This window comes from Neofelis nebulosa, chromosome 10 (genome assembly GCF_028018385.1).
Source record: "Neofelis nebulosa isolate mNeoNeb1 chromosome 10, mNeoNeb1.pri, whole genome shotgun sequence".
Taxonomy (NCBI): Eukaryota; Metazoa; Chordata; class Mammalia; order Carnivora; family Felidae; genus Neofelis; species Neofelis nebulosa.
The window spans coordinates 41195952-41219002 of record NC_080791.1 but is presented as its reverse complement, the minus strand read 5'-3'; the positions used below and the strand labels follow the sequence as shown (position 1 = coordinate 41219002).

At 40.0% G+C, this 23051-nt stretch overlaps 1 long non-coding RNA gene across 2 annotated transcripts in view; it reads left to right on the top strand.

Annotated features, from left to right (window-relative positions):
- Positions 1-22665, top strand: part of LOC131488566 (uncharacterized) — a 33928-nt gene extending 11263 nt beyond the window's left edge. Inside the window, exons 3-5 of one of the 2 annotated variants that reach the window (XR_009250250.1) lie at positions 21273-21397; positions 22080-22213; positions 22429-22665. This is a non-coding gene — a long non-coding RNA (uncharacterized LOC131488566). Of the gene's footprint in view, positions 1-21272; positions 21487-22079; positions 22214-22428 lie in introns of those variants that run through there. The other variant, XR_009250251.1, reaches the window with a different exon arrangement.
- Positions 22666-23051: the final 386 nt, after the last annotated feature.

Sequence of the window (23051 nt, the reverse complement as noted above, 5' to 3'; positions counted from 1 at the left end):
CAAAGAAAACCGTAGGCCACTCCAGACTGGTAGGTGGCAGGGTTGGCAATTGGGAGAACTTACTTAAGAGACTTGTCCTGGGTGGCTGCAAGATGAGTAGATGTTCACACCCACCAGCCAGAATCTGAAAAGTTTATATAAAGACCTCAGTGGGGTTCAGTCAGGTATACCATCCAGAGGGTCTCAATAGCACATTGCTCTCTCAAGTCCTTCAAAATGGCTCCAGTGGAATGGTGGGTGGAGCATACATGCCAGGGACATGGGAGGGAGGAGGAGCCTCCAGTTGCCAGGGCCGCTCGAGGGTCTGGCGGTCATGTCCTCTTAATAAGCGACAATGAGGGGAGCACTTTTTACTGCCCTCCCCCCCCCACGCCTTCTACCAACCCTGGGCTGCACATGCTTTTCCAAGTTAGAAGCCAAGGAAGAGAAAAGAGGTAGGGAGTAGGAAAGGTGTTACTTTCTGACATTACTAATCTACTTTTGGTTTGCTCTGGACTTGTTACAAGTCTAAAATTAAGTCTCTTTGGGGTTGGCAGACATTTAGATTGGATTCTTTGCAGACAGTGTCATTGCTGGGATCTTTCACTTCAGTTCTCACAACTGAGGCAACGCTTCATCTGCTTGTTCCCATAAAATCCCCCATCTGCATGATCTATGCCACGCAGACTCTCCCTTTGAGGACACATCACTCTTCCTTCTTCAAGTCATTTCAGAACATCTCTGGGTGGATTTTGTCTCATATTGTCCCACATCTGCTCATCAAGCAGTCATCACGCATCCTTTTGCCAAAGGATCCTTTTGACAAACTGAGAGTTCAGGCTTCCCTAACACAGCTGCCTCTCCTCTGCTGTGAACACAACTAACCAGCTACAACCTCATAACTGTGGGCCTCTCTACGCTTGGCCCAGGGCCTACAGAAGACTCAGGTCAGTTAGTCTGCATGGTTTCCTCAAAGCAATTCTCACTCAACGTGGGGTGAGTGTGTACAGAGTGGGGGTGTCCCAGCCTCGGTGCTCCCATAGCCTTTCTACCTACATTCTCTAATTGCTACCTTGTTATTCTTCTTCTAAAGGTGGGTGTTGATTTAAGGGCTACATAGCTGGAGTTGGAAAACTCTTTTGTGGATCTTGAATAGGTGGCCTGGTACTTCACTCCATTATAGAAATAGAACGCAGCTGTTTGCCTCTGCCAATTTGGGGCCTCAGCCAAAACCAAGGCAGGAATTCTCCTTTGTAAAAGTCCTGCAAACCATAGTAGGGACTCAGTTAAATGATTGTCCACCAGCGGTTTGTGTGGGCAAAATCTTCAGAGCAAGATAAGCAGATACTATGAAATAAAGTGACAAGAAGATAAAAATCTAACAAGCACAGAAAATAAGTATTTCAACAAACCCTACTGGGGAAGATTTGAGATAATAACGGGATGATGAACCTGACCCTAGTAAATAAAATAATAATAGTTACTAGTTATTAAGGGTTTAGTCCTTTCCAAGCATGGTGAAAAATACTTTATAAACAGGATCTCTCTTACTGCTCAAGCAACCCTATATATTAAGTATTATTGTCTTTACAATTCATGTAAGCAAATCAAGGCTGAGTAACCTTTCCAAGGACAAACATCTATGATACTATGTGTAGTTTGTTGTTGACAAGTATGTATTTAAGCTTATGTATTGGATGCCCTCCTGAGGTTCCCATAAAGAATATTTTAAGATATTTTTAGAGGGAAGATTGCATTTGTGAGACCCAAATGGCACTTACAATCCAGGTTCTGGAGCTCAGAGAGCACAGGTCAGGTTAGAGGCACAGTAACCAGAGAGTAACTAAATCAGGTCTATCCATATTTGAGGTGTCCCATTGCAAAAGGACTTTTATTTTTAGAAAAGAAACTGAAAGTTATCTTTACAACTTATTCAGAGGCCTCATAACTCAGATCATCTAAGATATAACTTCAATATAAGCTAAATCACTTATAACCAGGTTTTTCCCCATTTATAACACTATTTAACCCCTAGCCTCATTCATGGTTTAAGCAAAAGCCATTTTTAATAAGTAGGGGGAAAAATCACATACAGGAAACTTATAAGCTTCTAATAATTTTATGCCAATAACTAGCTAGTCCTTGAAGAATTTCATAATGTGGTGTTTCCAATGATTCCTTGTGACTTGTCAGAAACCCTGAATTTTCCTTCTTTCCTCCCTCTAGTACTTTCCAAGTCTCTTTTGATTTTCATGTATCATGGTGCCTATCAGATATATTCTTTAATTTGCTCTCTGAGATTTCAAATTTGCTTTTTATGTTAGTTACCAGAAAATATGCAGAGAGATTCACCTCATCTCACACTTTGAAATACTGAATATGTATAAACAAATTAAAAACAAAAACAGAAACAAAACCCGACATTCTGAAGCCTAGTCCTCCAAGGCCAAGCACCTGCCTGTGAATGCAGGCAATTCACCTCCAGTGAATGCATCCTCTTTGAAGAAGGAAGAGCTCCATCCACCTAATGGTTCAAGTCATTCCATCCACACCAAAGGACACCTCAGATATCTCCACCTACCTCTATCATCACAGAAAACACCCCGGTTCAAACCACCAGCGTCTTCCCAATCCTCAAAGTGATCCCTTCACTTGTGTCCCTGCCCCGTCTAACCCTTTCTGCAAATAACAGCCACACAAGGGCTATTAAAAATATAAATGGCATTCCATGCACCCCTATTTGGAACCTTCAAAGGCTTCTCATTACAATCAGAATAAAATCTAATCTTCTTAAAATTGCCTATAAAATCGTACATGGACCTGCCTCTGCTAATCCCTCCAATCATATGCTGACCATTCCACCCAGCTTTTATCCCAATTTTCAGTGTTTTCTGTGTAATGTTTCTCTCTCCCACTAGACTATGTGTTGCATGAAGGGGGCCCATGATGGTTTTATGCACCACTGATCATTTGACTGTCCCAAAATACCACATATAGGTTCTCCATAACTTTTTGTTAAATAAATAAATAAACTTAAGTAAAAATTGCTATAATCAGTAGGAAGTATTCTATTACATGCAGCCAGTAAAATGGAAATTACAAACACAATAGAGAAATGTTTACAATGATATTATGTGGGGAAAGCAGAATAGGAAACATTATGTAAAATACAGTTGCACATACCATTTACAGTATGACTAACATAATATTTACAACATGTATATGTTGTAGATATGTATCATATTTATAATACAATTGAGCCCATTAGAACATAGAGTACACTTGCATAGTTTTTAAACTAATCCTGCTTTTAAAGAGAGGGAGATCTATTTTTTTTTTTTTTTTTAATTTTTGGGACAGAGAGAGACAGAGCATGAACGGGGGAGGGGCAGAGAGAGAGGGAGACACAGAATCTGAAACAGGCTCCAGGCTCCGAGCCATCAGCCCAGAGCCTGACGCCGGGCTCGAACTCACAGACCGCGAGATCGTTACCTGGCTGAAGTCAGACGCTTAACCGACTGCGCCACCCAGGCGCCCCGAGGGAGATCTATTTAAACAATTATAAGAAGGGTCTGCATTCTGAGGTGGAAACTAGAGTTTATCTTTAGAGCAGATGATTCCTTTTTGGAAGGAAATATTTTGGTGGCCCTTTTGGTTACACTCAATGAGGCAAAAGTCCTCTGAAATAAGGTGTGTGGAATGTAACTGCTCTGCATAATAATGAGTTTGCCTTTGATGTAGGTAGAGGTGTATCTCTGTGGATTGCCTTTCCTTTTTGAAAAACCTCCTGAGCCTACGCTCCCCTCCTCCCCTGTGGGTAGCAGTGAGTGGAGGGGGGCAGTCTTTCGAAGATGCTGGAACATGAAACTGTGTAGAAACACGCCTAGGAAATAGTATGCTAAGGCAGCTCATGACAGCTTCTAAGACCCAGCTGTTTAATTTTCAGGGATTTTGTGAGATCATTGTAAAGTGCAGACATTATTAAAAACTCATTATAAAAGCTTACAATTAAAAAAAATTTACTAACAATGAAGGTAACAAATATTCAAAACCCACCACTTCCTGTTTTATTATATTATACTTATGCTCTTCAAGTTACTTACACCTCTTGTATCAGGAGGGTGGAAATATAGTACAATGTTTGTTTTCGTTGTTTCACTTTTGCTATATTCCTTTATGCAAACCAAAATATCAACCAACATTTATGTCAGGACCACACGTTTTGTCAGTCACAACCATATGTTTTCTATGGGCACAAAAGTTCTGCAAAAAACAGTGAAATCAGGGGCACTTGGGTGTCTCAGCTGGTTGAGCATTCGACTCTTGATTTCAGCTCAGGTCATGATCCCAGGGTCGTGGGATCGAGCCCTGAGTTGGGCTCTGCACTGAGCATGGAGCCTGCTTGGGATTGTCTCCCTCTGCCCCCTCCCCCACTCACACACTCTGTCTCTAAAAATAAAATAAAATAAAATAAATAATAAATCAGTGACATCCTTATGTAAGAATCAATTGCTATTTGGAATTTACTATAAAAACAATTATATATTTCACTATAATGGTAAATTGTATTACACATCCTTTATATCAGTAAATTTAATGATAAACTTGATATATGAGTTTTTATATATACACATCCTTTTTTTTTCCTGGAGAGCCAGTTGTTGAACCAGCTGGGTTGAAGCCACTTCTGTCACAGAATGGAATATGTGAAAGACTAAGTCTTCTTTGGGATACATAGAAACTTTTTAGAAGGGGACCATAACAACACACTGCCCTCCCGACAACAGGGGTGAGAACTCCAACTATTGATATTTGGGGATTAAAGGTGAAATTAAGTCCTGAAGCCTGAGACTATCTGGTTCACTTGTATTACCTATACATAACACGTATGTGCATATAGACAGGGACTAGGCTGTGATTGGAATCATGGCCTATAGCATGGTGGGCTGGTGAGTGATTCTGTCTTATTTGAAAGTTTGTTTAATTATCTTGAAAATATATGAAACACAGTCACATGATTTTCAGAGAATCATTTGTCTCAAAGATTTAAGAGATATGCAAATTAAGATTTGAAGTCTAGCTTCCCACTTATAACTAATATGGGTTAAATAGTTGGCCACACTGCTCCTGTGGCCCATCTCCAAGGAGTAAAATCACAGCCTGGCTCACCAGGTAATTATGGGGAATAAGCAATGCAGTAGCTTCGTACCATAACTTCTTAAAAGAATGACATATGGAGCAAAGAACACTCTACATTATAGAAATAACTAGAGGTAAAGCTAAAGTGTACTTAAATCTATTATGTTTCCTTGCGCTCAGTTGACATTCTTTATCAAACCTGATGCTTTGAAATATCTATGATCTGTCTCTGGACAATCCTTCACTAATTCTCCCAAGTGTCATCTCTGCCATTAACTTTGAAAGTAAGAAATGTATTCTAATGAGAGTGTTAATTATAGAAAGTGCCTTATGTCCTAACGTGGCAACCTTATAAATCAAATGCTTTGTACTCTATGGCAACAAAGCTACAAATCTGCTCATTTCACAAGGCCAAAATTAACAAGCCAAATCTCCAGAAGTGACACCAGGGGATGTGGGTCCTATCACTGCTCTGAGAAATCCGGAAGAGCTCTCCTAGCGTAATGACACTTGATTTCTCATATACAATTTTTACAGAAAATAAATTTGTGGCAATTTTTTTTAAAATAATTGCATTTTCTAGATGAAGATAGTGTCAAATTGACATTCCTATAGGTAAAGGAAGGTTACAACTCACCAGGGAAACTTATTTCTTTTAATAAGTGGCCTTTTACCCTCTCATTATTTTTGTTACCTCTAACTGGTGTCAAAATGAGATCAGTAGCACATCCTTACCTCATAGGACTCTTGTAACTATTAAGTGGTATATGGAGTGCTTAGTATAGGCACACAATACATACTATAGAGATGTTGCTATATTATTATTATTATCATTATTACTATTAGGAGGAGGAGGAGGAGGAGTATACATGTTGGCTATGAAAATTTGATGTCAGCTCTATACTGCCTGATGTTTTCCCAAAGTACATTTTTACTATCCATCTCATAATTTTATGGCAGGCCATCTTCCTTAGCCGTGTTCTCTTGTCTGACTTCTTTCTTTTTTTTTTTTTTAATTTTTTTAATGTTTATTATTTATTTTAGAGAGAGAGAGAGAGAGAGACAGAGAGAGACAGAGTGAGGGTGGGGGAGGGGTAGACAGAGAGGGAGACACAGAATCTGAAGCAGGATCCAGGCTCTGAGCTGTGACCACAGAGCCCGACATGGGGCTCAAACCCATGAACTATGAGATCATGACCTGAGCTGAAATCAGATGCTTAACTGACTGAACCACCCAGGTGCCCTGTCTTCTTTCTTGTTGCTTCATCTAGACTTCTCCAGGATTCACTGGGCACCTCATAGAAATTGGAAATAGATATTGAGGGGCCCCTGGGTGGCTCAGTCAGTTGAGCAGCTGACTCTTGATTTTGGCTCAGGTCATCATCCCAGGGTCATGGGATCAAGCCCCTCATGGGGCTCTGTGCTGAGCATGGTGCCTGCTTGGGATTTCCTCACTCTCTGTCTCTCTCTCCCTCTCTCTCTTTCCACCCTCCCCACCCTTCCTTGTGCTCTCTATTTCTAAATTAAAAAAAAGAGAGAGAGGGGCGCCTGGGTGGCGCAGTCGGTTAAGCGTCCGACTTCAGCCAGGTCACGATCTCGCGGTCCGTGGGTTCGAGCCCCGCGTCAGGCTCTGGGCTGATGGCTCAGAGCCTGGAGCCTGTTTCCGATTCTGTGTCTCCCTCTCTCTCTGCCCCTCCCCCGTTCATGCTCTGTCTCTGTCTGTCCCAAAAATAAATAAAAAACGTTGAAAAAAAAAAAAAAAAAGAGAGAGAGCATTTGAGTTCACTAGTGGTATCCAGGTAGCAGATCTTCCAGGATTTTGTGCAGTTAGATTTTTCTAAAGCTCTATAGTATGCACCTGATTGTTTCTCAGGTTCTTGTGTAATGGCCACCTAGAAAATGTTATTTTTGATAATTTTCTTTCCCTTATTTTGTTTCTTTGTTCATTCTTCTTAACTCTAAATATATATTACTGTTTTTACTTGGTGTAATTTTAGAACAAATGGCAAATTGTTTTAGAATTGTGGAATGAAATGAGAAGAACCTGACACATTGAGATGTCAAGACTCTCACTGTGGCATTGCAAAGCTTCCATTGTGAATCTCTCCCAGCTCTCCACCACTTTATGTCATTTATACTCAAGTAATGGCCACATCTGCATTGTTGCTATTTTTATCTGTCTACTCTTCCCACTTGCAAAGGGTCAAGTGGCATAAGCTGTTGAACTATCCCATCACTCTGGATGCTGTCATGGTCTGAGGGTGGACATGTGACCCAAACAGAGCTGATCTGTGTTCTCTGAAGATTGAAATTGATGCTAAGGGAGATTGTCTTCTTATCTATGGGATCACTAGCAGTGAGAATAGTTCAGGTCTAGAGTCCTCTTCCTCCATGCAAAGAAAGCCTTGCCAGGGAATTCAGTAACTTTTAATTAAATGAAGAAATTATCATTTGTTGTATTGGTAGGATATGCCAGGCACTGTGCCTGGTACTTCAGTCTTATTCAATCTTTGCAGCAATCTTTTGAAATGAATAATATCTTTTCACTGGTAGATGAGATATTCTGGATTCAGAGAAGTTGCTTGCCCCACACCGAATTATGCTTAACTGTCCATCACATCACATGATGATAAACAATCTCCATGAAAGTGAAAATTACCCAGTGGCTGGAGCAGCCTTCTTTCCCCCAGCAAAGAAGATGGGTGTTCCTGCGGTGAGAGCAGCACTGGGAAGAAACCAAGTCTAGCCCTGTTACTGCCTGGAAGAGATGGAGTACTGCCTTGAAATGTGCCCACTCCACAGCTGTGACGAGAGCTGCCACAGTCTAATTGCTAGGCTGTGTCACCAGATATGCTAGTAGGGGGAAGAGAGCCTGAATGTTGCATACAAGGATTTAAAGCAAATCCAGGCCAGCGCATAACCCCTGTATTCTTCAGTCCTCTAGAGCTACCAACACCATGGTCAAGACAGTCCTGTGGATAAAAAAAGCAGTGACGCAAGGAATCTGACAGATGCTGTGAATGAGTTACAATATGCTATGGGTTTCCCATGAAGTTGAAAACTGCCTCCTATTCTGATTTCTGTAATGTCATTCTCTTGGTTTGGGTTTTCCTGAGATAAAATGAGTGAATTCTCTTTTAATGAATTCTTCAAAATATAAAAATAAAACATCTTCCCCTCTAAACATGTACACGTGCTATGTGTGTGTATACACTACGCCCCTACATACACATACCTCTATTTCTCCTTTGTTCCTCTTTCATTGCTTGGTAATTGAAATTCTTCCAGACATTGCTTTGTCTAAGATTCTACTTGTTGTGCTTCCTTGCCTGACTTGGAGCATTGCTGAAGGCACAACTGGAGTAAACCAGTGGAAAACTTTGCCTGTCCCTTTCCTCAGCTCCATGCAAGCCCTGACCATAGAGCATGGCAGTGGTTTACGCTAGATAGTTCTTCCAAAGGGAAGGGTCATTCCTTTTCCCCTGCTCAGAATTCTCCTTTCAAAAGCGCTTTTCGCTGGGAGTTTCTCTAAACATCTCTCACCTACTTCAATTTTGTCCCATTTCAAGAGGACTCATTCTAAAGGTCTCTTCCTTGCCTCTCATTTTCTTCATCTGCTGCCTCCCCGTACTGAAGCCTTCTTTCTATTGCCATTCAAGTTTCAGTGAGGAATATGCAAACAAAATGTATCCTCACTTGCAATGCTGTTAGCAGGCTGCCCATGGTGGCTCTGGAAGAACGCTGCCCCTGAACTAATCTTTCCTAGAAAATCCTTACCTTACAGCATTCATCATAGGCCAGCTGCTGTGCTAAGTACAGCAGGCCAACTAGGGTGAACCTCAAATGATCCTATCTGATAGTTATCATTTGCAGATTAAGGACCCATGGTTATAAAAGAGAAGCATCTTAATCAAGGTCACAGAACAAATGACTTTGTTTGGATCCTAACCTCAGTCTGTCTGATTCCAAAGCCCACATTGGGGTGTATGTGTGTGTGTGTGTGTTTGTGTTTCTTTTATCTCTTTGTTAACCTGGGCATCTTGTGACATCCCAAGGGAAATACTGGAAATTTGATATTGGAAGGCCTGAGTTAAAATCTCTGGTTTGCACTGTGGACTTGGATTTCATTCACCCTTTCTGAGTCACCATTGACCTCCTATACCACCTACAGTTCTCTGAGTCTGCCATGTCCTCTTTGTCTTTGCTCCTTCTCCCTGGAATGCCCTCCCACACATTCCATGCTTAGCTAAGGACTACTGCCCTTCAGCCTTCTGCCCTGATTTCCTCTAGGCTAGATTATCTCCACCTCAAAGAAGCTCTGTATGCCTCTATGCTCACCTCTGTCAGGTGCCCCATCAAAATGCACTGTAAGCCTCTCCTCCCTTGCATCATGTCCACATTTATTTGGTACCAGCATCTTATCAGTGAACCATGTTTTGATGTAGATCAAATGTGTTCTACCAATATATGTACATATATATGTATTGTATTTATATATATGTATTTATAAATCATTTGCAGTATTATCTTTCTGACGTTTAATGCATATTGTAAATTCATACAGAAAATACAAACTTTAATATGAGAAAAATTTTAATGATGTGTTCAATATTTTGGTAATTATGTATTCAGACTACCAATTTGCTAATAGTTTAGGGCACAATTTATACTTGGGGCAAAGTTCATCATTAAGAGAGTGGAAATAAATCAGTATTTCAAATAGTCATCTTGGTATTGTATTTTTATGTGGCTTCTCAACACATCAGAATAGTTTGGCATTATTTTTAGCTCCTAATGTGGCTGACAAGAAAAAATGTCTGGCTTGCCATTTTTTACTCTTTGCTTATGTTTGTGTTATTAGTACTGTCTTCAATCCATTCTTTCTTTGAAGGGATCTTTTTAATCCAGTCATAAATCCACTTGGCAACACCCATTTGACACAGTAAATGGAAGCAATAGTAAATAAGTAAGGAAAGAACCTCTCCTGGCTCCTTACAGGTGTAGAACTACTACTCTTCCCACAGCACACTCCCACCTATCCATGGATCAGACTGAGGGCCCAGGAAGAGTCCACACAGCAACTGGGACAACCTGATGCATGTCCTTCTTTAGACAAAAAATAACAATAAACGGCACCTGGTGGGTCAGTGGGTTAAGTGTCTTGACTTCAGTTTAGGTCATAATCTCATGGTTCATGAGTTCAAGCCTGGCACTGGGTTCTGTGCTGTCAGTGCAGAGCCTGCTTCAGATCCTCTGACCCCTGTCTCTTTTCCCCTTCCCCCCCTCCTCTCTCTCTTTCAAAAATAAATAAACATTAAATAATAATAATAATAATAAGCACCTGCCTCCACCTTCAGAAGACCACTGCTCTGGACAAGGTCCTAGAGGGCAAGAGCTGTGTTTTCTTCAATCAGAGTTATTATTATTATGATAATCATAAATAGCCAAATTCTGTTACCCTTATTAGTTAATCTGTACAAGAAAACTACCACTTGGATATTGTTATGACTCCCAATTTACAGATGAAGAATGTGAGGTATTGAAAAGTTAATTAACTCGGCTAAGGTCACACTGCTAGCAAGTGATAGATTTGGAATTTGAACCCAGTTATGAGGCCTTCCAATCCCCTTTTATTCTTTTTTTTTGTAATGTTTATTTATTTATTTTGAGAGAGTGAGAGTGAACAAGCAGGGCAGGAGCAGAGAGCGAAGGAGAGAGAGAATCCCAAGCAGGCTCCACACCACCAGCACAGAGCCCAGTGTGGGGCTGTATCCCATGAACCATGAGATCATGACCTGAGCTGAAATCAAGAGTTGGACACTTAACTGACTGAGCCACCAAGGCACCCTCGAACCCATTTTATTCTTAATGATTTTATTCTGCGTCATCTGTGTGTGTGTGTTATAATGCCTTACATATATTATATAATGTATATAATGTCTTACATATTATATGTGTGTGTGTGTGTGTGTGTGTATCCATCCATCCAATCTTCCATCCATCTATCCATACATCTACTCATTTATTCACTTATTCAACAAATAATTATTCAGAACCAAGCAGGGACAAGGTGTTGTTATAGGCACCGAGGATACACCAGTGAATAAAGCAGACAAACATTCCTGCCCTTAGTGGGGAGAGACAAACAACACATTTAATAGATAATTAACTATATTATGTTCAAAGGTGACAAATGCTATAGGGGGAAAAATCAGGAAAATAGGGCTTTTGGAATATTATGGAGGTATAATTTTAAGTAAGATAGGTAAGGAAGGCCTTGCAGACAAGGAACATTTGAACAAAGACTAGGAACGAGTTGAGTGAGTGAGTCACAGGATATTTCACAGGAAAGCATTCTGAGTAGAAGGAATAGCCAAAAGTGACGAGGCAGGAGCATGACCAGAATGTCTGAGGAAGAGTAAGAAGTCCACATGGTTGCAGCATGGTGAGTGCGGAAGACAGAATCATGAACCTCTAAAGACGTCCACATTCTAATCCCAGGAACTTGTAAATATGTTAATTTACACAGCAAAAGTGGTTTTGCAGATGTGATTAAGTATTTTGAGATTGGGAAATTATCCTGGATTAGCTGAGTGGGTCCAATGTAATAATAAGCATCCTTGAAAAGGAAAGAGGGAGGCGGGAAAGTCAAGAAGGAGCTGTGGAGGGGCATGATTTAAGATACATGGGCAGCCTCAGAAGCTCAAAAAGGCGAAGAATGGATTCTAGAGCCTCTAGAAGGATGTTGGCTCTGCCCAGAGAGACCTCAGATGCCCAGAACTACAAAATAATTTGTATTGCTGAAGCCACTAAGTTTGTGGTAATTTGCTAGAGCAGCAATAGGAAACTAATACAGTGAAGAAGAGGGAGAACAGTAGATGAGATCAAGGACATCACTAGGGTCAGATCCTGTAGGGCCAGTTGGGCCATTTTAGAAACTTTAAGTTGTATTCCAGGTGAGAAGATGACCATTGGAGGCTTTCCACACAGAAGGTATGTGATCTGAGTTACATTTTAAAGGATTCTTATGCCTGGCTTTGTAAGAAAGTCTAAGGGGAAAAGAGCCTAAGAGACTAAGGGCAGTGAGGGAGGAAGGATGTCTAATTTGGAAGCAGGAAACCAATTGGGAAACCATTGAAATAATCCAGACAACAAATGATGGTAGCTTGTCCCAAGGTGGTAACAATGAAGAGGATGAGAAGTAATCACATATTGGAAATATTTTTAACATAGAGCCCAAAGGATTTGCTAATGCATTGGATATGGAATATGGGATATAAGAAGGAATCAAAGATGATTTTAAGGTTTGGATCGAGCAACTGGAAGGATGGAGTTGCCATAAATAAGCTGAAGAACACCTTAGGTATAGGTTTAGAGTGGGAGTAGGAAGGTGCAGTGAAGATCAGGAATCCATTTTTGTATATAATAAATTTCTCATTTGCAGTAGGCAGGTGGAACATTATACATTTATATTTACGGTGATTCCTGATACGATTGAAACTATTCCTATCATCTTCTGGTTTTGATAATTTTCACTTACTGTATTTTTCCTTTGTTATTCTTGTTGTTTAGCCATTCTGCCTTCCGTTTGAAGTGATACTTTTTCTACATCCTTTTTAAAATTCTCCTGTTGTTATGGATAGTGTAGAAGACTTTTTTTCTTTTTTCTTTTATTAGACTTTTATTGTTTACTGTCTACCCTCAAAATTTTAGCATGTGTTTCTAAATACTTCTAAGAATGTCTTACTATTTCTTTCTCCCAGCCAACTTGGGGACCTCGGTATGTTTTCTGTTTTAACTATATACTGAAGATCTTCTCTCATCTTGGCACTGCTCACCTTTCTTATTGTAGTTATCTAGAGTTTTCATTTCAATGTAAAAAAATTCAGTTATATTATAACTTCTAAATTTCCCAACAGTTTATCAGTCTGTGTTTGTCAGTGTTTCTGGCTTTTCATTTCTTCCTTCTAGTTTCATTTTTCTTCTTTCTGGGATGTCGTTTTGATGAAAGTCTTAGAGTAATAAACCCAGAGTCTTTTTATATTCGGACGTATCTCTTTTTTGCTTTTATTCTGAAGTGGTAGTTTATCTGGGTATATAAATCAGGGTAGATAGTTATTTTCCTTTAGAACTTTGGGTTAATGTTCCATTAGACTTTTGGCAAATAATTTAGCTGATGAAAAGTATTTTTTCAATTTGGTTATTGTTCCTTCTAGGTAATCTGTCTTCTTCTTGGATAGCTTTACAGATATTCTCCTCATCCTTAAAATTGTGCTGACGTGCATATTTTAATTTTTATTCATCCTTGTCGTCATTCAAAGTATACTTCAAATCTGAGGACTCCTGTAATTTTTCTGACACAGGAAATTTCTCCCCATCATCTTTCCAAATATTGCCTGTAAGGCACACCCCCAGGGTCTCCTTTCCTCTCTGGCTCCATTCCATTACACAACAGGAATTGATTACCTGGAGTTACAGAACATAGACAATTTCCTTCCATTCTCTTTAGTCTCTTCTTCTGCAATTTCTATTAGGCATATTTTTGTTAAAGATTTAATTTTTAAGTAATCTCTATACCCTATGTGGGGCTTAAACTCACAACCCTGAGATCGAAAGTCACCTGCTCCTCTGACTGAGCCAGCCACCAACCATTAGACACAGTTTGGAGCTTTGTGATCTATCCTCTATCTTCCTTACATGTTTTCTTTCATTCACTTATTTTTATTATGAATGTCATACATACAAACGAATATTACTATGGTACATAATTTATAATATATTGGTACTCATGTATTAAATAATCTGCTTCAAAATATAAGAAATAGAGGTGCCTGGATGGTTCAGTGGGTTCAGCATCCAACTCTTGATTTTGGCTCAGGTCGTGATCCCAGGGTCATGAGATTGAGTCCTGCGTCAGACTCTGTACTGAGCATGGAGCCTGCTTAACATTCTCTCTTCCCCTGCTCTGCCCCTTTCCCCTGCCTGTACTCTGTCTCTGTCTTTCAAACAAAAATAACTAATTAATTAACTACTTAATTAGTTAAAAAATAAGTCATAAACCTTTAAAACCTTCTATTACGATATTTTCCAGTTTTATTGCATCTCCCACAGGAAGTTAACTCGTATTATGAATTTTGTATGTATAAGTTCTTGGTTTTTCTTTACAATTTTACTGTAGATTTATATATCCCTAAAATAGTTTTGCACATTTCAAAAATGCATACAAATGGTATACCCTGTGTAGTAGTCTTCTGTATCTTGCTTTTTTTTTTTTACTTAATATAATTATTTGTGACATGTATTCACATTGATGAGTGTATCTTTAGTTTATTCATTCTCACTGCTGTATAATATTTCATTATGTAAACATATCACAATTTATTCATTTTCCCATCAATGTACATTTGGTCATATGCTATTGCAAACAGTGCTGCTGTAAGTATTATTGTATAAGCCACCTAGTGAACATGTGCAGGAGTTTTTCTAAGGGGTATACCTTAGAATTGAAGTATCTCTTAGTGTATTAGAATTTCCAGTGATCTATATCCTCACCCACACTTCGTATCATAAGCCATTTTAATTATTACTAATACGATAGGTCTGAAATCACATATTTTTCATTTTCCTGAATTACTGCTAATGTTGACGTCTCTTTGAATACATGTCCCTCCTAGGTTTCTTCTTCTGTGAAGCCTATTATGACTTTTGTTTATGTTCTGTTGATTTGTTGCAGTTTTCTTGTTTATTTGTACAAGTTCCTTTAATAGTGTCAGTTTTAGACCTTTGTGGATTTGTTGCTCATACTTCCTCCCAGTTCATGATTTCTCTTTTCACTTTTTAAATATTGCCTTTGAATTTTAAAAGGAAGCTTTTAATTTCAATATTTGTTTAATCTCATTTCACTGGCTACTCTCTTCAATAAAATATCAAAGAGAATTCATGACAGTGGCACCTTTTTCTATTCCATATGTTTAAAAGAATGCCTATTTTACTATAAAGTATGGTATTTTCTGTAAATTATTTTTTATATCCACTTAGTTTTGTTTTATTTCTACTGTGCTTTAAAAATATCATCCTGGCGGTGCCTGGGTGGCTCAGTCGGTTAAGTGTCCAACTTCAGCTTAGGTCATGATCTCACAGTTCGTGGGTTCGAGACCCGCTTTGGACTCTGTGCTGACAGCTCAGAGCCTGGAGCCTCGTTCAGATTCTGTGTCTCCCTCTCTTTGTCCCTCCCCAGCTTGTGCTCTCTCTCTCTCTCTCCCCCAAATATAAACATTAATTTTTTTAAAAAAAATATCATCCTGATCTTTTCTTCATAATAGGGATTTTTTTTCATTTTCTCCTTTAAAAACCATGAGCACACTTATTATATAATCTTTATTCAAATTCTTTATTCAAATTCTTATTCCTATTTATCCTGTGGTAAATCCCTCCTCCATTTGTAAACTTTTGGATGTCCTTGTTAATTGTTCTGTTTGTTTTAAGTGTATTTTAGATTTGGGGTTGCAGCTTAATCTCAGTAGAGATGTTTCTGTTACTCTCTCTCTCTCTTTCTCCCTCTCATTCTTCTACTCCCTTTCTTGTTCCTTCTCCCTTCTCCTCTTCCTACCCTACCCTGTCAAACCTTTGAGTTTGCTTTCTGCCAACCCTTTGGCAGGACTGGTAGCCAGCTTGACTCCCTTCTTGGTCCTGAGGCTGCGACAATGTCTTCCAGCTTCCATAGCTGTGTAGCTACATATAAACTCCATCTTAGAAGACAGATGACATACTTTTTCAACATTATTTCACCAGTGGCAGAGGCACCTCTGCCACTAGTTTTAAGCAGTGAGCTTGGGGGCACCTGAGCCACTCAGTCAGTTAAGTGGCAGACTCTTGATTTCAGATCAAGTCATGATCTCACAATTTATGAGTTCGAACCCTGCTTTGGGCTCCATGCTGATAGTGGGCGGAGACTTCTTCTAATTCTCTCTCTCCCTATCTCTCTCTCTGCCTCTCCCCCCTCAGGCTGCTTTCTCTCAAAATAAATAAGTAAACTTAAAAAAAAAAAAAAGGCACTGAGCCTGGCTTAGGTCTCCACTTCTCTGAGAAACATTTTCAGTCCAGCTTCCTGCATAAACTGGATTCCTGGCTGACTCTGCCTATTTCTGAACCAGAGGCTGGGAGGCCAACAGGACACCCTCTCCGCTTTACTTTTCATTTATTTTGCTTATTTCATTTGTGGCTATGGGCTTACCTTGTTTTCAAGCACAAAAATCTCTTTAAAAATTTCTCATTATATGTGGGTTGTTTTTGTTTTTATTCCTATCTGGGGGAGAAGGTAGTATTTAAGTAGTATTTAACACTATATTGACATAAGTTCTCTTATCTTTGTCTTCCTAGTAATGAGCACAATTCTCCACAAATGATTGATGCATCAACGCAGACATGCAGGATTCCCTTCAAGGAGAAAATAATGCCTATCTTACAACACTGTCTTGAGGCTTAGAAGTAGTCGGCTCTGACTCTTGCCTTTGGTTTTTGTATTTTTCAGCTAGCTTTATACTATCTGAGTTAGTACTCTGAGGAATGTCTGATTGTTAGACAGGAGTTTGTGGGAGGAAAAAGATTGCACAAAACCTTCCTAATCTGAGCTGGCTTCTGCCTGAGGGCAGATTTTGGGAGAGGAGTCAAGTGACTTCATAATTGGAAGAGAGGCGTGAATACCAGACTTATAAAGGAAGCCTCCTGGCTCTGGAAATGGGAGAAGGCTGTGTGGGAAGGTTAAAGCCAGATCTTCTGGGCTAGAATAAAGTGACATGTACTGTGTAAAAGAATTTGAAAAAGTATAACCCTAACCCTGTAATATGGGGATTAACAATCTGGAGACTTCCCTAACCTCTCTGTGGTCTGGTCTACCCATACTCAAATCAGGGGGAGAAAGTTTGTGCCGTCCACAACCCCATAGCGCATGTTAAAGAGTGGCTGAGAGTACCTGCAAAGCATTCTCAGCTTCCTGGAAGGAAAAAGGGCAGCAGAGGGTATATTAATTTTTAAGTGTTTTTATATTAATATTATTAGTAAAAGGTTCAAAATATTCTTTTTATGAGCCCTCCTGATTTAGAGGTGTTTATTACACGTGCTCTACAATTCGGTTATTTATATTGCTTTTCTCTAATTTTATTTTTCTCATATGTAACTTAAAGAATTTAATAGGAGAACTCGGTTAGGAAAGGCACTAAAACTCACATTCTCTTTTTTACACATAGTAAAACTTAATCCTCCGGGGGTAAATATATTTTAAATATATTTGTATTCACCATAAGGCAAAGCTCTGTATTTGTCTCTACTCCCTCTTTGAGCCTGCGAGGAATCCCCGTCTATGAGGTGTCTTTGGGGTGTTCTGAGCAGAGGCTGACCCAAGGCTGTAAGGACAGCCATGTCGAGCACCTGGCGTACCTGCCAACTTGTTGCTAAACCTATGTTTGGCTGCCAGAACCCTCTTCCAATAAATAAAAATAAATGCATACATGGAGGAACCAGACACTGTGGAAATAATCTTGCTCAGTTTGAAGGGGATTTTCATGAACTGCAATTTTCAAGAACAAGAATTTGCCTCTGAACCGGCTTTAATAATGGAAATTGAAATAGTTCTAAAGACGAGAGGAAGATTAGTGTGTTTGAATACTCACAGAAAGATGTATTTCCTAATGGGAGGTGACAGGTATGAAATGAGGCCACAAAATTGTTGGCATCTATAAATATATTATTTATATTCCTTCCTGAATCCAGGTACCATACTGTGATTTTTATCCAACAGTTAAAAAGCTGTGAACCCTGATAAATTTAACCAAGAGCTATTATACTTCTATCATTACAAAAAGAGACCCCTTTTATTGCTTGAGTTAAGGGTCTGTCCACTGTCATTTTCACCCTGATTTCTGTGAGGTTTTCATCTGTAAAACCATATAAAGGGTTGAACTTGACATATATTCTTCAGAGTTGTAGGCTTTGTACCATTTTTCTTTTCCTGCCCTTTAATCACTTTCATATATTTTACCGTGATTCCCGCAGAATAAGCCAGTATGATCTGAAGATCAGACTGTTCTAACCACTTGCTTGTGTTGCAGGAGAGGCAACATTCCCATTGTGGGTTGAATTGTTAGTTGATTGGGCCTAAAGCAGGGGAGCCGGCTGTTAGGAATGTCTAGCACACAGCACTCTTTCTCAGGTTGTGTGTATCATTTGATCTTTACCACGGCCTTAGGAAATGGGAAGCATCATCTCTGTCTTAATAAATGAGGAACCACAGGCTCAGAGAGGTGAGAGAACTTGCCCAAGGTCGCACAGTAAACAAGTGGTACGAAGGAAATCCCAACCCACATCTTCTCGACTTCAAAGACCACCCCCCCCCCCCCGCCGATATCTTCATTTTCCAGTATGAGGGCTCAGAGTGGGGCAGCTAGAAGGAGGCTTTCAGCTCTCTTTGTTCTTTTCCTTTCAAGTTCCTTGGACTTCCAAAGACAAAGAGCAGATGCTCAGTGTGTGGACTAGACCCAGAAGTGCACTTTAACTCCCATCTTTGCCATGGGGAGAGTTGGACACTGCGAAAGAGCTTAAGTAGCCACTCTATCTCCTCCTGATGGTCCATTTCACCAGCCCTGTGAAATGCTCTCCCCCCACAACAGCAGTGCTCTCTTGCCACCATTCGGGTGTCCCACTGGCCACCCCTCAGTTTTTTATTCTCAAAGAAAAGCCTCATCCTTTAAACCTCTATGGTCAGTCAACAGATACTTACCAAAGGCCTATACCAGCCAGAAACCGTAGCAGAAAAGGAAGATGTAAGGACAGATAAATAATACACAGTTCCTGTCCTCCAGAAGTTTACAGCCTTGGCGGTGGGGGTGGGAGAGAAGTGTCCAAACAGGTAATCAACTACAATGTGACAAATACCTTAGGAGGGCCATGAAACAGGGAAGATGAGAACACGGTACAGTGAGAAATGCACTCTCCCTATGGTATTTGGATCAGGCTTCTCAGAGGAGGCGAGATTTCTATTGAGGTTGGAAGGTTGAATAAGAAGTTAAATCACTGAGGAAGGGAAAGGAGAGAATTCCAAACAGAGGAGTTGTATAAATAAGGGGAGAGAGGAGTAAACGGGCATGGGAGTGGCATGGCTGAGGTAGAGAGTGAGGAGCAGAGCAGAGGGCTGGATTGGTTTCTAATGACCCTTGTAACCGAGCACCAAACACTGGGGCAGCCCATATAGCAGAAATGCACCATCTCACAGCTCTGAAGGCTAGAAGTCTAAAATCGAGGGGTTGCCAGGGCTACACCCTGTATAGTCTCTAGGGAGGATCTCTCCTTGCATCTTCCTAGATTTTGATGGTTGCAGGTAACCTTTGGTGTTCCTTAACTTGTAGTTTCTTCAGCCGGGTGACATGGCCACCTTCCTTGTTGTGTCTTCAGATCGTTTCCCTCTGTGTGCGTCTGTCTCTGTGTCCAAACTCCCCCTTTTTATTAGGACGTCAGTCATACTGGGTTACAATCTACCCTAATGATTTTATTTTAACTTGATCACTATTGCAAAGACACTTTTTCTGAATAAGTTTATGTTCTGAAGTACTAGGGGGTTGGTTAGGACTTCAACATATCTTTTGCGGGGGTATCCAGTTTAACCTATAACATAGATTTAAGACTGGAAAGGGAGGTTGGGAATCATTCATTCAGTAAACATTACCAGTCACAGACCATGTGCTAAATATTTTTCTGGAGAAAAAATAGTTCCTGTAAACAAGATGCTCAAACTTATTTGAGCTATGATACAATGAACTTATAGAAATTCAAAGAGCATTGTGTCACTCAGCTATGTAATTGATCACTCCAAACTTGGCGGTTTAAAATAGGAATCATTAGGGGCACCTGGTTGGCTCATTCGGTTGAGCATCTGACTCTTGATTTCAGCTCAGGTCATGATCTCATGGTTCATGAGTTCAAGCTGACAGCACAGAGCCTGCTTGGAATTCTGTCTCCCCCTCTCTGCCCCTCCCTCACTTGTGCTTTCTTTCTCTTTCTCAAAAATAAATAAATATTTTTTAATTAAAAATAAATAAACATTTTAAAACAAAAACAAAAAATGGAGCTTTCTAAAAAATAAACATAAAATAGGAATCATTAATTATTGATTATGCATCTGGAGCTCTCCTGGGGGTCAGCTGATCTAGTCTGCATTCATTTGGGGAAGCTGTTTCAAGTATCTCCCATCTTCCTTGGATCAGTGGGCCAGTTGGGACTTGCTCTTCTCCTGACAATGGTGTGGAACAAATGGAAATAAGCAGGGGCTTCACTTCTATTCATACGCCATTGGTCTAAGTAAGACTTGTAGCTGAGCTCAAAGCTTAGAGGGGACAACTGTAAAGTCACATGGCAAAGGAAACAAATAGAGAAAAGGTGAAGAATCGGGGGTGATTTACCATATGGACTCTGCAGTCAAATAGACCCGAAGTCATGTTTGATAAATGGAGATTAGGTAGATGGATAGACAGAGAGATAGGTAGGTAGGTGGATAGATATTAAATCCTTATTTTGGTAGCTGGTACATATCCATTTTAACCTCCTTTATACTAGGCAGTAACTTGCTTTTGTAGAGTGTTTGATGTCAAATTCTGTCCTTTCTTTACTCCTTGTCCTCTTAATCTGTTGTTAATTTGTTGTCAAAGAAGTAAAAATATGACATTTAATTTAAATGATAAGGACTGATAATGGTATAATATTTTCCCAGGAGTATGCTGAGGGACTCTGCCTAACCTGGTGGTGGGTATCACTTAATCCATCACAGTGAGGTAATAATGGTGGAATTTCAGGCATGTCTGACAGACTGGGGGCTAGCCATAATCTTCTCACTAACCTAGATAGGCAGTCACCTACTGCTCCTGTATATAAAGCAATTATGATGCTAAGGATACAAAAAACTCTCTGTGCTTATTTCTCCTTATCAATCATCACCCATTGAGGGTGATGCTAAGGGCTGCCAGGATGCCTTACAGAAATGGAGATTAAATCTAGGCTTTGGGGCCATGTCTACCTCTGTGCTCTGACAACAGCTTTATGTATGCTGTTAGGACTCACTCAGTGTTCTTCCCCCATCATAATAGTCATTAATGTCATCCTCCCACCAGGTGAATGTGTGCTCAGCCTCACTGCATGGCACCTCCCACAGACCCAAAGTATGAAGACATCTCTGGGTTTCTATTGGCAATTGAATTACGGCATAAAACATACCAATTCTTGATCTGTGAAAAAGGTGAGGATCTGGATGCCACTGTGCTTCATCAGGCAGAAAAACACTTTTGCTTTTATGGAGAAAAAAATTTAAAAGAAGGAATAAATGACTCTTTGTGCTCACTTCTAATAACTGGCAATTTTTTCCTTTAACTTTAAAAGTAAAGTATGGTCATAGACAATTAGGAAAATTCCAGAAAGATATATAAAAAGAATAAAGACCATCCATAATACCACCACCTGGAGATAATCACAATTAACATGTTAGTGGGTGGGGCACCTGGGTGGCTCAGTCAGTTGAGCATCTGACTTCAGCTCAGGTCATGATCTCACAGCTCATGAGTTCGAACCCCGAGTCCGGCTCTGTGCTGACAGCTCGGAGCCTGGAGCGTGCTTCAGATTCTGTGTCTCCCTCTCTCTCTGACCCGAACCCACTTGCATTCTGTCTCTGTCCCTCTCAAAAATAAATAAACATTAAAAACAAAAACATTTAATGGGTTTTTTTCATGTCACCCTTACATGTACATAAATACACATTTTACATAAAATTAGGTCACAGAGAATAAATGGATTATTTTTATTCATCTTTAATATTGTGGACATGAACCCAGGTCATTTTCATTAAATATTTTTGAAGAATGTGATTTTTAAGTGTGTAGGCTAGTCCAACAAATAAATTGATGCCTTTTCACTTTATATTTCAGGTTATGACATTTGCTATCCATGAGTCAAAACTCAAGGCCTAATTTTAAGGATATTCATTGCTAAGATGTTAAGCTTCCACTTTCAATGTTTGCCATAACCTATGTCCCTCAGGAAGTGGAGCCTGTGGCAGAGGGTATGTGTGCTATTAATTTATTGGGAACACAATTCAAGGAAGCAAGAGTTGGGGGGGGGGCAGGGACGGGGACAAGGAGAGAGAAGCAGAGAAGGAAGGAGAGCCCACACAAATGCATTATCAGGCTGATCCCCACAGTACTGTCCAGGAAGCTGTATAACCAGACCCTCAAGATCATCCGTAGGAAGATGGGAAAGAAGAGACTTTATCCACAGGTACCCATCTCCCGTTGGACAAAGATTCACAAGAGAGTGTTCATTCTCCTGTACGTCGGGGCTGCACCCACATGGACACCAGGTGGAGTGTCTTGTCTCTGGCCTGAGGCAGTCTGCATGAAGCCGAGGGAGCTGGTACAGAGTGGCAGCTGGAAAACACACAGGCAGATCTCAAGTGGTGTAGAAGAGGTGTCTGCCATAATGCCTCATCTACTCTGCACTTGCAAATTTATAACTATTTAACACACAAAACAAGATTTAAAAAAAACAATAAATGTTATTTAAAAGAAATATTTTACCGTTAGTCTTATGATGTTAGGAGACCAAGGGAAGAGGGAAGAAAACCAGAGGAGAGGGTTGGTGTATCATATCCTGGTAGAGCATTTACAGCCACCTGCCATTTCTTTCCTTGAAAATCCTCCCCAAAATAACCTCTCTGGGATGCCTTTCTCTATTTATTCTCCCTGAATGAGCACTGTCTGCTTGGTGCTCCCCTGGCATTTTTGCACTGTCTTCATACCGTAGTCATGACAATATTGTAGGATGGATTCTCAGTTTAACAGGGTAGAAATTCCCAAGGATGACTGTTTAGTCTTTTACATATCTGTGTGCACTTAAAATTG